General features: G+C 45.7%; 1 protein-coding gene and 1 long non-coding RNA gene across 10 annotated transcripts in view; one reads left to right on the top strand and one right to left on the bottom strand.

Moving 5' to 3' along the window:
- Positions 1-12,070, bottom strand: part of JCAD (junctional cadherin 5 associated) — a 90,450-nt gene that overhangs the window by 34,335 nt on the left and 44,045 nt on the right. The window contains exon 1 of one of the 9 annotated variants that reach the window (XM_025180865.2): positions 8,931-9,228. The exons of 6 other annotated variants lie outside the window; for them this stretch is intronic. The gene's annotated coding sequence lies outside the window, so the exon portion shown is untranslated. Of the gene's footprint in view, positions 1-8,930; positions 9,229-12,070 lie in introns of those variants that run through there. 2 more of the 9 variants (XM_006110646.3, XM_006110644.3) reach the window with 2 other exon arrangements.
- The window catches only part of LOC142827374 (uncharacterized), an 84,163-nt gene continuing 77,942 nt past the window's right edge, over positions 5,850-12,070 (top strand). Inside the window, exon 1 of the long non-coding RNA XR_012902087.1 lies at positions 5,850-6,280. This is a non-coding gene — a long non-coding RNA (uncharacterized LOC142827374). The remainder of the gene's footprint in view (positions 6,281-12,070) is intronic.

Raw genomic sequence — 12,070 nt, 5'->3', positions numbered from 1 at the left:
GGCAAAAAGCTGTGTTTATTTCTGATGGAGGCCACTCCCCTGACAAATTCCAAACTGCTAATCCAAAACATGGGGGAACTAACAGAGCTTCTCAGTGAAACGGCAGTAAGATTTTTTTTCTTTAATAGGGGCAAAACAATGTATTTCCCCCATCTTGTTCTCAAAAACAGAGGATTTCTTTTATCTTTTTTTTTTTTAAGGAGTCCTGCAGCATTCACTCAGCATCAGAAATTTCAGCTCCAATAGCTACAGTTCAGCCAAGTTATATAAGCAACTGAAAATGGGGTATTACATGGGAAGTGTTGGGCAACTTTAATAATAGGCAGTGCTATTTCTGGTGTTTTAACCTATTCTATTTCTTACTCTCTCTCTCTCTCAGGTAGCAGAAAGTGTATTAAAAACAAACGGGCAATGCACAGGAGAGTGCATAAGAAAGAGGGGTATTGTCCCCCCATGCTGTGGGTGAGGGGGGCTGGCTAATAGCTGGCAGGAATAGTGTGTGTGTGTGTGTGTGTGTGTGTGGAGGAGGGTCTGATGCCTGCAGTGGGGGTCTGCCCCCCCCACTTACTGGCAGTGGCAGCGTGGCAGGGTGGGGGGGGGGGGAGGAAAAGGAGCAATGCTTTGTTCTCTTGGCTGTGCTGCCCCAAGGGAGGGGGCAGGAGGCAGGATTGCCCTGCCCTCCCCAGCAGTAGTAAAGCAATGTCATCGGGGTCACCTTGCTCTGCTTTCCCCCTGCCACTGAGGGTGGGGGAGTGGGGATGTAGACACTTACTCCTGGTGCCCGCCCCCTGGACTTGCTATTCCCCTAGGTTGTTTTGACTGGGGAAAGAGACAGGGCAGTGGTGGGGTGGAGCAGAACTGGGCAGAAGGGGGTTGTTCCAGCCCTTCTCCAGCCTGGGGTATGTGAGTCATGGCCAGGATCCTCCCCCCCCCACCCACCAGTCACCCCCTAAAAAAAAAAAAAAAAAAAATCAAGCATTTTAAATAGGACCTGATTATTACCTTGATTGTGTAATCTTTTAAACAGTAAAATTCAATTAGACTGTATACTCTTCAGGACAAGGGACTTATCAAATGCAGTTTGGTGTTTTGTTGAACTGATTTTAAAATGAAATACTTTGAGTCACTTTAAAAAAAAAGTATATTGCGATTCAGGCTGTTAGGGGAGTTTCCGTTTCAACAAGTACAAGACTTAGGGTGTCAAAGGCAACAGACCTAACAGAAAAAGCATCTCTGATTACTGTAAAAAGTATGTTGGGGTCACTGTGGGTTGGAAAATGTAACTTTATGTAGGGACCTGTGTGCTCCCAGCCATGCACATCTCACAAGAAAACACAAATCTGTGAATTTTGCGTTTAACCTTCATTGCAGACAGGAGAGTGTGCACATTTTTATCCTAAAGGAGGAAACAAAGGGCATATACAGTCACTGAAAATCATAGTCCATAGCCTAACATCACTTTCTGAGCAGAACTCCCAAATGTCCCAGTTTTACTGGGACAGTCAGGGCTTTGTTTTAGGGAGGCGCCTATTACCCCATCCTGAATTTTTCGCACATGCTATCTGGTCAAGTTTGGAAGTGGGAACAAAACAAAACAAGAGTGCTAGAGACTAAATAGCATGTTTCAGAGCCTGACCCTTGCCCAATAACTTATTGGCAAGTTGGTCAGTAGTGGAGGCACCTGAGCTGAAGCACCATTGTTAGAAGAGCGAGGGAGTGGCTCACAGGGCATTTTCCACTGGTGCTCCAGACTTTGGGAATGGCTCTTACCCCAGGTCTGTAACAACCTGAGTTTGCTAGCCTTCAGGGCCTGCGGCAAAGCTATCCCTGGGGTTCATGAGGAGACAGATGCTGCAGGGGGTTGTTTGTGGTGACGTGGGATTCTGGCGGGGAACTGAATGTACACTGGAAATTGGAGTGTTTCTCTGGTATGTTTGCGTATATGGTATATAGGTTTCTCTGATATATATGTTGTTGTTGGGTGGCCTGCAGGAATAGATCTGGGTCTGCTTAGTTATTATGTGTATTTTAAAAAGTTTGCCCAGCGCATTGGTAAGTGCTCTTTTATTGCAGCATGCACCCGTCCAAATAAGGCAAAAACATAAAGGCAGGAGGAATATTTGGACATTCAGCATTACGATGAGCCAGTTTTCAGAATGTTGAGAGCTTGCTGCCACTGATGACAAAGCACTACATTACTAGTCTGAAAACAGGCCAAAGGGTCTCTCTTTCTTCTGGTTTCTTTTTAATAAAAGGAGCGATTTTTAAACACTGTTCACTGACATTCCATACTGAAGATGTAACAGGTTCCTAGAGGAGTTGGCAAGTGTGTGGTAGAAGTATTTCCTCTGACCTTTCTATTGTTGTAATAAATAGTAAAGTATTTTTTTTTAAACAGAAAGTAAACAGCCAACTCCCTTCTTGCTCCTCACCCCCCTCCCTAAAACCTACAAAAGAAAAGGTTTTCAAACTGAGACGCGTGGCTCTCATGGTGTTTGTGCTGCTTTCCACGAACTTGCTTTCTGGGTAAAATCTGACAGAGCTTTGTTGGAACAAAACAAATGGAACTTACATTTCTTGACTGCATATTAAAATAAAGACCTTGAGAACCAACAGTTCAACTTTAAATACCTACACACGCGGAGCCCCAATAAACTGTTGCCACACTAAAAGATGTGCGGGGAGGTTTCTAACCAGTGGAAAAAGCTCTCAGATTGGGCAAAACACAAGAGATCAAAATAATTATTTAATCTTTTTAAAAGGCATCATAGAGTTGGACTTCTTTGAGATGACAGTGACATTGGTTATAAAGTTTGGTTTCTGTGATCAAAAGGATTACAGGCAGTCCCCGAGTTACGTGGATCCGACTTATGTCGGATCTGCAGTGACGAACGGGGCTTTTCTCGCCCCGGAGGACGGGAGAGGCGGGATGCCCAGATGCGCCACGGTCCGCCGCCCCTGTCCTCCGGGACGAGAAAAGCTGCTCCCCGTCTCCCTGCAGAGAGCGCCTGGAGCGCCTGGTCTGCAGGGAGACGGGGAGCAAAGCCTTGGAGCACGCCAGCAGTGGGACAGCCGCGGTGTGCCTGGACTGTCCCGCTGCCCACGTGCTCTGCAGCTTTGCTCCGCGTCTCCCAGGTCAGCAGACCAGGGAGACGGAGCAAAGCCGTGGAGGACTTGGGCGGTCCCGCCACTCCCGTCTCCCTGGTCTGCTGCAGGGGCGGGGGAGGGGGGTGTGTGTGCAGCTAGTGCCCCCCCCCCCCCCAGCAGACCAGGCTTTTCTTGCCTACCCCTGGGGTAGAGCAGCTGGGGGCTGCCGGGTTGGTCCCGCAATGCCGCTCTGGACCAACCCGGCAGCACCCCAGCTGCTCTGCCCCAGGCGTCCTGATTCAGCCACTGCTGGTCAGTTTCAGCAGCAGCTGAATCAGGACGCCTGGGGCAGAGCAGCTGGGGTGCTGCTGGGTTGCTCCAGTAGAGCCGAGGAGCGGCGCTACTGGAGCAACCCAGCAGCACCCCAGCTGCTCTGCCCCAGGTGTCCCCAAGTCAGCCGCTGCTGAAACTGACCAGCGGCTGACTACAGGAAGCCCGAGGCAGAGTTGCTCTGCCCCAGGCTTCCTGGAATCAGCCGCTGATCAGTTTCAGCAGCAGCTGACTTGGGGACGCCTGGGTTTCTTAAGTTGAATCTGTATGTAAGTCAGAACTGGCATCCAGATTCAGCCACGGTTGAAACTGATCAGTTTCAGCAGCGGCTGACACCAGTTCCGACTTACATACAGATTCAACTTAAGAACAAACCTACAGTCTCTATCTTGTACGTAACCCGGGGTCTGCCTGTACATACATTAGCCTTCCCCTAATCATACTAAGATTGGTTAGCCATTCAGCTCAGGATTCAAGAAAGAAAAAACAAACTGTAAACAAATACTTTCCCCTCCTTACAAATGCTGTTGGTGGCTTTCGGTACAAGCTCCACAAGGTTGGGTTGGCCTGGCCACCATACTTTCAGACAGATAAAGATCACATCAGCTGGAGTAAACAGATGCCCACCACATTGTTACAGGTCTGCTTTGCTCACTCACTTCCACATTAGCAGCCTCCCTTGCCTTCCTTAGATTCCGCATCGAAGCATGCCATGTCCCTCTTCTAGGCCACCCCTCAGATCTATAAGTATACCATAGATGCTCAACCCCATCTTCCTTGCTTGTCTGTGTCCTACCATATATTTGCAGGTGGGTTTTTAGGGCAGTGGTTAATATGCTGCAAGAATATAAACAAAGTAATATTTTAGAGATACTGTGGTCCAGTGGAGGAAGGCTAAGATGGAGATACAGGAATCTTAAATTCTAATTCAGGATATGCACCAACACAGAGGGTATGTCTAGACTACAGGCTTATGTCGACATAAGTTTTGTTGACAGAATCTGTCGACAAAACTTATGTCGACATAGAGCGTCTAGACTACATCCAGTTCTGTTGACAAAGCAAGCCGCTTTGTCGACATAACAGTGTGGACGCAAAGGACAGTGTAGATGCAATAATGCCTTTTATCTACAGAACTCTGTCGATAAAAGGCGTTTTTCCTTGTAGAATGAGGTTTACATACGTCGACAAAACTGCTGAGTTTTGTTGACGTTATGTCGACATAACTCAAAGGCAGTATGGACGCAGGTATAGTTTTGTCGACAAAAGTCCACTTTTGTCGACAAAACCCTGTAGTCTAGACACACCCCGAGTGTGGCAGTGGGTTAGTCAAAATCTCTTTGCCTCAGTTTCCATATTGTTAATACTAATTGAATATTGAGTAGTTTAATATTTGGTATCTGACAGTAAGGAAAGCAAAACTTAAGGGCTAGAATATACAAAAAAAAAAAAAAAAAAAAAAACTTATACCAATACAATGATTAGAGTGATTTTTGATCCTAGTGTGGACACTTACTCCAGTATAAAGGTCCCTTTTACCAAAGATTATTCATCTTCCCAAACTGGAATAGAATTATATTGGTACAACTGCATCCATACTAGGAAAAGATTTGTTATTTTAACTAAACTGGTGTAGTTAAAGTGGCAATATCATTAACAAAGGTCGAAAAGACAAAAGAGAGCCTGTCAGTACAAAGGTCTCATATTTTTCATGCCAACTTTGAGACATATGACTGTCTTTTGCATGCAAAATTAGTAGTCACTTCTGAAAATCTGAGACAGTAGTACTTTCCATCTAATATTGTCTGAGTGATCACTGACTGACAAATGAAATGCTTGGGCAACACACACGTGCTGTTGTAATTTTTCACTGCCTACAGTAATCAGCAATATATTGCACCAAGACATATTTAGGTTATTCCTACTGTAGATGTTAAAAAGACCCCATCAATCTATGTAGAAATCTCATTTGGATCTTAAAGGTGGTATAAAGTTTTTGAGAGACTGACCTCACCTTTCCTTTGTAGCTGGAACTACTGAGTAAGCTTCCCCCAGCATTCCACAAGTCCACAGGCTCTTGAAACAAAGCACAACAACAAGGGCGTATCTAGACTACGCAGAATGGTCGAAACAAGGTTTTAGCAAGTGAGATAACCCTTTCCACTCATGAAGGGGAAAACAACATCTGTTAAACCAAAACTGGTATAATAGGTTCAGCAAGAGACCCAGAGGATTTTGAAGACATAGCCCTTGGTTGGGTCAACACATTGTGAAAAGAAAAATTACAAAAGAACAATTGTTTCATACTCCCTCTGGATTAATTAGGATGGACTCTAGCCAAATTCATTAAAATAGAAGATTTGGGCAGGACCTTGCAGCATGCGTGCAACCTGCCCAAAAGTTATGGAGAAATGCTTTACCCTTAGAGCAGACCTGCTTTCAGTAAAACTTGAGTTTGCATGGGCCATGTCTTTGCTGTGACAGTCAGGAGAATTATTTTAAAATGATCTTTTTTTAATTAGGAGAGCTATGCAGAAAACGTTTGCCTTTCCCCACTGAACAATAGATCCCTGTTTATTTTCTGTGTGCTCTTTAGGTCGTGAGAAAGCCAGTCAAGTTACGTATCTAACAATATACTACTGTAATCGGTTAACACTCGAAAGGCTAAGACATACAGACTGTCAGATTAGTATTTTCTGAGCACAGGAGAATGCGTTTTTCAGACAGCAGTTTTGAATACTACTACAGGAAGTGAAGATACAAACTAGAGCCCCATCCTGGAAACAATGGGCTAGACTGTTATTTCACAATTTGCCTTGGGCGTGAGGTGGTATGATGCTGTTGCCGCCAAGGAGCAATGCAGGTAAGAAATCATGCCTTAGAGATTTGCCATCCTACACTGTGATCAAGACAATAGAAATTTGCTATTGGTCCTTTTTAGATTATAACCCCTATTCCATGGCAACTCAACTGCAAGGGCTGGTGCTTTGGGGAAGAAGGATGGAACAAATGTTCCTGTCATTACCTACTACTCTCCTGCTTCAGCGTGAATAGTGGATATACAATAAGAATGGCAAAACCAGATCCTAAGTGAGTAAAAACCATGAGATTCTTCCCCAGTTCATCCCACAGTAATTTATTCTGAAGAAATTGCTTATTCTGCTGTTTAACAATTGAATTAATTCGGTCATTTTTCCATACAATGGTTTATAAACAACATTTTTTTTTTACTTAATGCAGACCCTTTAAAGAAAGGAAAGGAAAACTGTTCAGCTACAGCTCAGGAGTGCGGGTGAATGCTTTAGGCTAGAAGGAAAGATGTGCATTGCATTGTCACTAAGATTTGGTATCCTGACAACATGGATCAAAATGCTTGCTCTTGCAGCCACACTCAGATTTTTACTTAAGAGCACAAGCTGAAGTGTCAGAACTTCTCAGACTCCTAACCAGAGAAAAACAATTTTTCTGAATCCTTGACAAAAAATTGGGACCAATCCAGAAGAGATTCTGTAGAAATACAGAAGTCCATTGGTATGGATTTAATGCCTGAATTGGGCTATCACTGGTCATTCTAGGGTGAAATGTAATATTCAGTCTAACACATATGGAAAAGGTATTTTTCCCCTTCTTTGTAGCAGTAACAGAATAAAGTGTAAAAAGGACCCATTTATAAAAGAAATCACTAAGACTGATGATAAACTTTTGCAGATTCATGTTTAAGGCTCTGATCCTTCAAACTAATCTGCACAAGTGGACCAACAATCAAGTCCATGGGGTTTATAGGGAAACAGAGGTAGCTGAGAAATTAGAGCATAGGACTGTATTATCACATTCTAACAATCATGTTTTTAAAGGCAACAGGCATTAATGGGACTCTTCATGGATGAGCTGGGTCATGTTTGCAGAAGCAGAGCCTTTTTACTTCCCTAAAGAATTCATCTCCTGTTCAAAAAGTCTGTTACAATGTGGGAGAAGACTGGAATTAACAGGTGAAAAAGGACATGGCCAGAAACAGAAGTCTCAAATTGTCATAGCAGTACCCCCCCCCCCCCCCACACACACTTCAAGGCAAAGGCAAGTTTGTATCTTTAAGAGTAAATAGTAAACAGGAAAGCTGTACAGAGGCTTGCTTCACAGTCAGTGTTCTTTCTGGATGTGTGTAGGCACAAGATTATGGCTCTTCACAGAAATACTGGCAAAATTTGGGAATTTAACTAAAGCACCTGTGTTTCTTGTGTCTGAGACTTCACCTACTAAGGGCAAGAAGGAACAAAGTTTCATTTCCAGTAGCTGGCTGATATTAACCATACACACATTTTATCTCATATATGCAAATTAGAGTAATATATGCTTTGTTGTGATTCTAGTGTGGAATTATTTGTTTTTGAAACATCCAGGTGGATCCCAAAGTATTTAATTTGTTTTTTCTCACAAAAAGCTAAGGTAATTTCTCTTAGCAAACTACTGTAGTTCATGTTGCAGCAGAACCCTTATAGCTCCGCTATAAATAACTTAAATGTGTCATTTTATGGCAAAACTGGTAACATCTTGAGAAAAATGCTTGCAGAATCAATGAACCTGGGTGGGCTATTGGGCTCAAACAATCTTTACAGCATCTCCCTTGCAGGGTTTTAGTTTGGAATAATAAACACCATAAGAAAACTCCTGGGGTGTAGCATCCAGGCACCATAAAGGAAACGTTCACAAGGGCACTTAGATTTCACAGATTATCAAACCTTAATCCCCAAAGCACTGAACTCTCTGTACGGGGTGGTACTTTCCACACCCTGGGTTAATCCCAATATTTCTTTGATGGAACATTGAAAAAGCCAAAAATGGTGTGTGTGTGAGAGAGAGACAGAGACAGAGAACTTTGCAGGGCTTCTCCCTACAGACACTGACTCCGCTAAGGCAACAGCAGTCAAATAACGGTTGTTCCTCACTGGATCAAGTCATCAGAGGGTCACTCGAAGTGATCCCAGGCTGCGATTGACTGCAGGAGGCGCGTTAGCAGCTGAACTAAAGCCTGCCTCGAAAGCAGGACCGCTCGCCCCTGCTGGGGGGCCAGTCAGCCCTTTCGCCCTGATCCCACCTCCCCAGTGCAAACGGGAAGGGGCAGCTGCGGGCGGGACCCGGAGCCCGCTGCTGTGTCCGAGCCCGGGGGCGGGAGGGCGGCACATGCCTCGCGTCCAAGCGGGCAGCGCCGAGTTGCTGGTAAACACGTCCCGTGCCCCCCCCGGTAGTCAAATGGCTCCGTTCGCCCCTCACAGCAGCGCGGCGCAGAGACTCTCCGGCCAAGGCGCCGCGGGCGGGGGACTCGCGCACCCGGGGCGCCGGGACGGAGCCCGCGGCTGGACGCGCGGACAGAGTCCGAGATGCCGCCACTCGCCCTGGCAGCGGCTCGGGCCGCCGAGACACAAAGCCCCCGCCCCGCTCGCGCGAGCGCTCCACGCGGGCGGCAGGCAGGGCACTGCAGCGGCGCGGGGAGCGGGGGGAGACGGGCTCCGACTTACCCACCGGCTGCCTCATGCCTGCCCTGCTCTCCGCCCTCGGGAGACTTGTGAGCCAGCCCAGCCTCGCACGGAGCCAGTCCCTGCTGAGCATGCCTAGTGCAGGCGCTTGCCTGGCCTTTCCTCCCCAGCAGCTTAGTGCCTTTGAAGTGAGCCTCAAGCTTCCCGCAAGTTATCGGCGAGGCCTTCGCGACAGAGAACTTTTTTTTTTTTTAAAGGAATCAACCCCTCTAGGTTCGACCCAGGAGGCTTGGCTGTGGCGTAATCCCATCTGCTCCCTCTGCCTCATCACCTCTTGAACACTGCAGCCTTGTGACACAGCTTAGCCTCCCCTCCCATTAAGAACATTCTTGTTAACCTGCTGCAGATACATTACACATGGGCACTCCCCCACCTCCTTCAAAAATTCATCTTCGCAAACATGCAATGTAAATGGTGCCCGGATTCAATCCAATCCAAGGGCTCCCCCAAAGTAATCCAGCCATCGCAAGAAATAAAGTATTCTCAATTCCCCTCCCCACCTGACAATCACATCTCCAAGGCCAAGTCCCTGGACAGACCCGTAAGGGGTCCCCTCCCAACAGATCTGAGCTTTGGCCTCTGAGGGTATGTCTACATTGCATTCCTCCTTTGAGAGAGGAATGCAAATGCAGACAAGCAAAATTGCAAATGAAGCAGGGATTTAAATTTCCCGTGCTTCATTTGCATAATTGCGGACAGCTGCTTTTCTGAAATAGCGTATTTTGAGAAAACAAACGCAGTCCACATGGGGTTTTTTAAGAAAAAACCCTTCCTTCAAAATAACTTTTTTTTTAAAATACCGGACATTTATAGTTTATCATTTATATTTTCTCAATTTGTTTCCTGAACAGAAAGCTCAAATACTGGACTGCCCAGTTCAAAACCAGACACCTGGCAACCCTATTCATCCCTGTAAACATACTTGTGCTGTGGGTGGTTGAAGTCCAGCATAGCACTTCCAGGCAGGGAAAGCTTACATGGTGCATTTGAAATCTAAATAAAAGGGAATTCCTGTGTGGAGCTATGTGGCTGGTTAGCTTCAAGAAGATATACCCATCACTCAGACCTGTGTGCCTTTGCAGGCTTCTGACATAGGCATCTAGCTGTGAAGCCCAGTCAGACAAGACTTCCAAATGCAGTATTCTCCCAGAAAAACACAACCAGGAAGGCAAAAAAAGCCTGACCCAAAAGCACCAGCCACTAGTTCTGACAACAGCAGACTTCCTGGGAACATCCTTCAGCATGGGGTATATTGTTTCCTTTAAGAGGACAAACAAACACCTCCAGCTCTCCCACAGCAGCTCAGTCTGCAAACGCTGTATCGTTAATAAGAAAAACATCAGCTCTCTCTGTGCATGGAAAATCTGTAGGAAGAAAGATTATAGGCTATCAAGGGGAAAATAGGATGCACTGTTAAAACTAACTCTGTCTGACAGTCTTGGCTGGCACCCAGCACAAGACATCAAAGGGGTCCCCTCCTCAGCCAGAGAAGTGCTCTTGGGGCCCCTGGAAGCCAGGATGCTTAATCATTGCATGCAAGAGATGTCTGGAGAGATCCCCATATTTCCCAATCCCCCTACTGGCAACTTCTCCAAAGACAGACACAGAATTAATTGGTTTCTTAAATGCACCCCAACAGGTCTATTGTAATAGAATCCAGGTCCCAGCCAGGTCTGTTTTAATGATATTTCTAGAGTTGGCCCAATGTGATTGGAGTAATTTATCTGATGAATTCCATAATCTCTTCTAAAACACAGTATTGGAGGAATATTTTTTCACCATTTGTTCAAGCTGTGGTGCTGGGCAAATCATTGGTGAACAGATTTCAGTTTAGTGAAGTTTTCCGTATTTGTGAGTCATTTTTTCCCCATTATTCACCTAGTTTTACCTGCTGTTCTGCATTTCCGCATGGACACCCACCCAAGGCTCTCAAAGAACTTCGACCCTGTTCATGAACTGAGCCTCACATCAACCTTGACAGTTATGTCATGCATGGTAGCTCCGTTACACAGCTGAGGAAACAGGAAGTGAAGATAAGAGACTTGCCCCATAAGCCACCCAAAGAGTCTGCAAAAGAGCCAGACAGATTTCCTGTTCCTCCCTATTCTTATGCTTTAGCCATAAGTAGGGATGTCATTGTGTAGTCGACTACACAATTAACCGATAAGCCTCGTCTTATCGGTTAATCCTATTGACTACATGCCCCCCCCCATTGCTGCTTCTGTATTAAAGACAGCAAGGGGGAGGGGGAGGAGGAGGAGGAGGTTGGACCCGGTGCTAGGTCCAGGGTCTGAGCTGCAGACAGAGGCTGCTCCATGGAATGCCATGCAGCCTCTGTCCGTGGGGAGTTTGGTCCCTGTGCTGCCGCCTCTGTATTCAAATAAAAAGAGAACCAGAACAGAATCCAACTCCTTTTGCAAAAAAGCTTTCTAGGATGATTAGTTGTAATTGCATGTGTGTAATCTTATCTCAATCAGGAACTGTTTGCTATCCCATGGCAGCTGTTCACTAGGAGAACAGTCATGGGGAGCAGTGCTATTTACTTCTCTCTTCCTCCTGGGCCTCACCACCTCTCACTTCTATTGTGGTGTTTACTATTCAAGATACAAAACACCTCTTCACTCCAGCTGGTAACTCTCTGCTGATTTCATTAAGGAAAGGCTGCCATGGCATTCAAGGGAGTGAGAAGGGGGGTTGCGCAGTGCCAGAGCAGGACTACCAATGTAGAGGAGGGGGATTGTTATTTGTCAAACGTTATCAAAGTGGAGAAAAAAGGAAGGGACAGTCCTTGCCTCCCAGGGTATGTCTAGACTGTGGGGGGTTTTCGGGATATCAGAGATATCCCAGAAAAATTCCACTGCATCCAGGGAATGTGTTTGCTCTTCTGCTTTTTTTTTGTGGAAGAACAAAAAAAGCCTCTTCTGGAAAAGCAATCAGAAAAAGCTATGCAAATTGCAGAGCACAAATTGTGTAGCTTAAAAAAAAAAAAAGAAGCTTTAGTGTAGACCTAGCCTAAGCAATCTAAACAGTCTAATACAAGCCACACAACCTAGCATACAATTGCTCCCACCCCAAAGCAGTGTGATGTGTTTTGTAATGCAATTTTCCAGAGTTCTTAAACT

This window comes from Pelodiscus sinensis, chromosome 2 (assembly GCF_049634645.1).
Source record: "Pelodiscus sinensis isolate JC-2024 chromosome 2, ASM4963464v1, whole genome shotgun sequence".
NCBI classification, from domain to species: domain Eukaryota; kingdom Metazoa; phylum Chordata; order Testudines; family Trionychidae; genus Pelodiscus; species Pelodiscus sinensis.
Note: the sequence above shows the minus strand (reverse complement) of the source record. Positions and strands in the feature narration are given on the sequence as shown.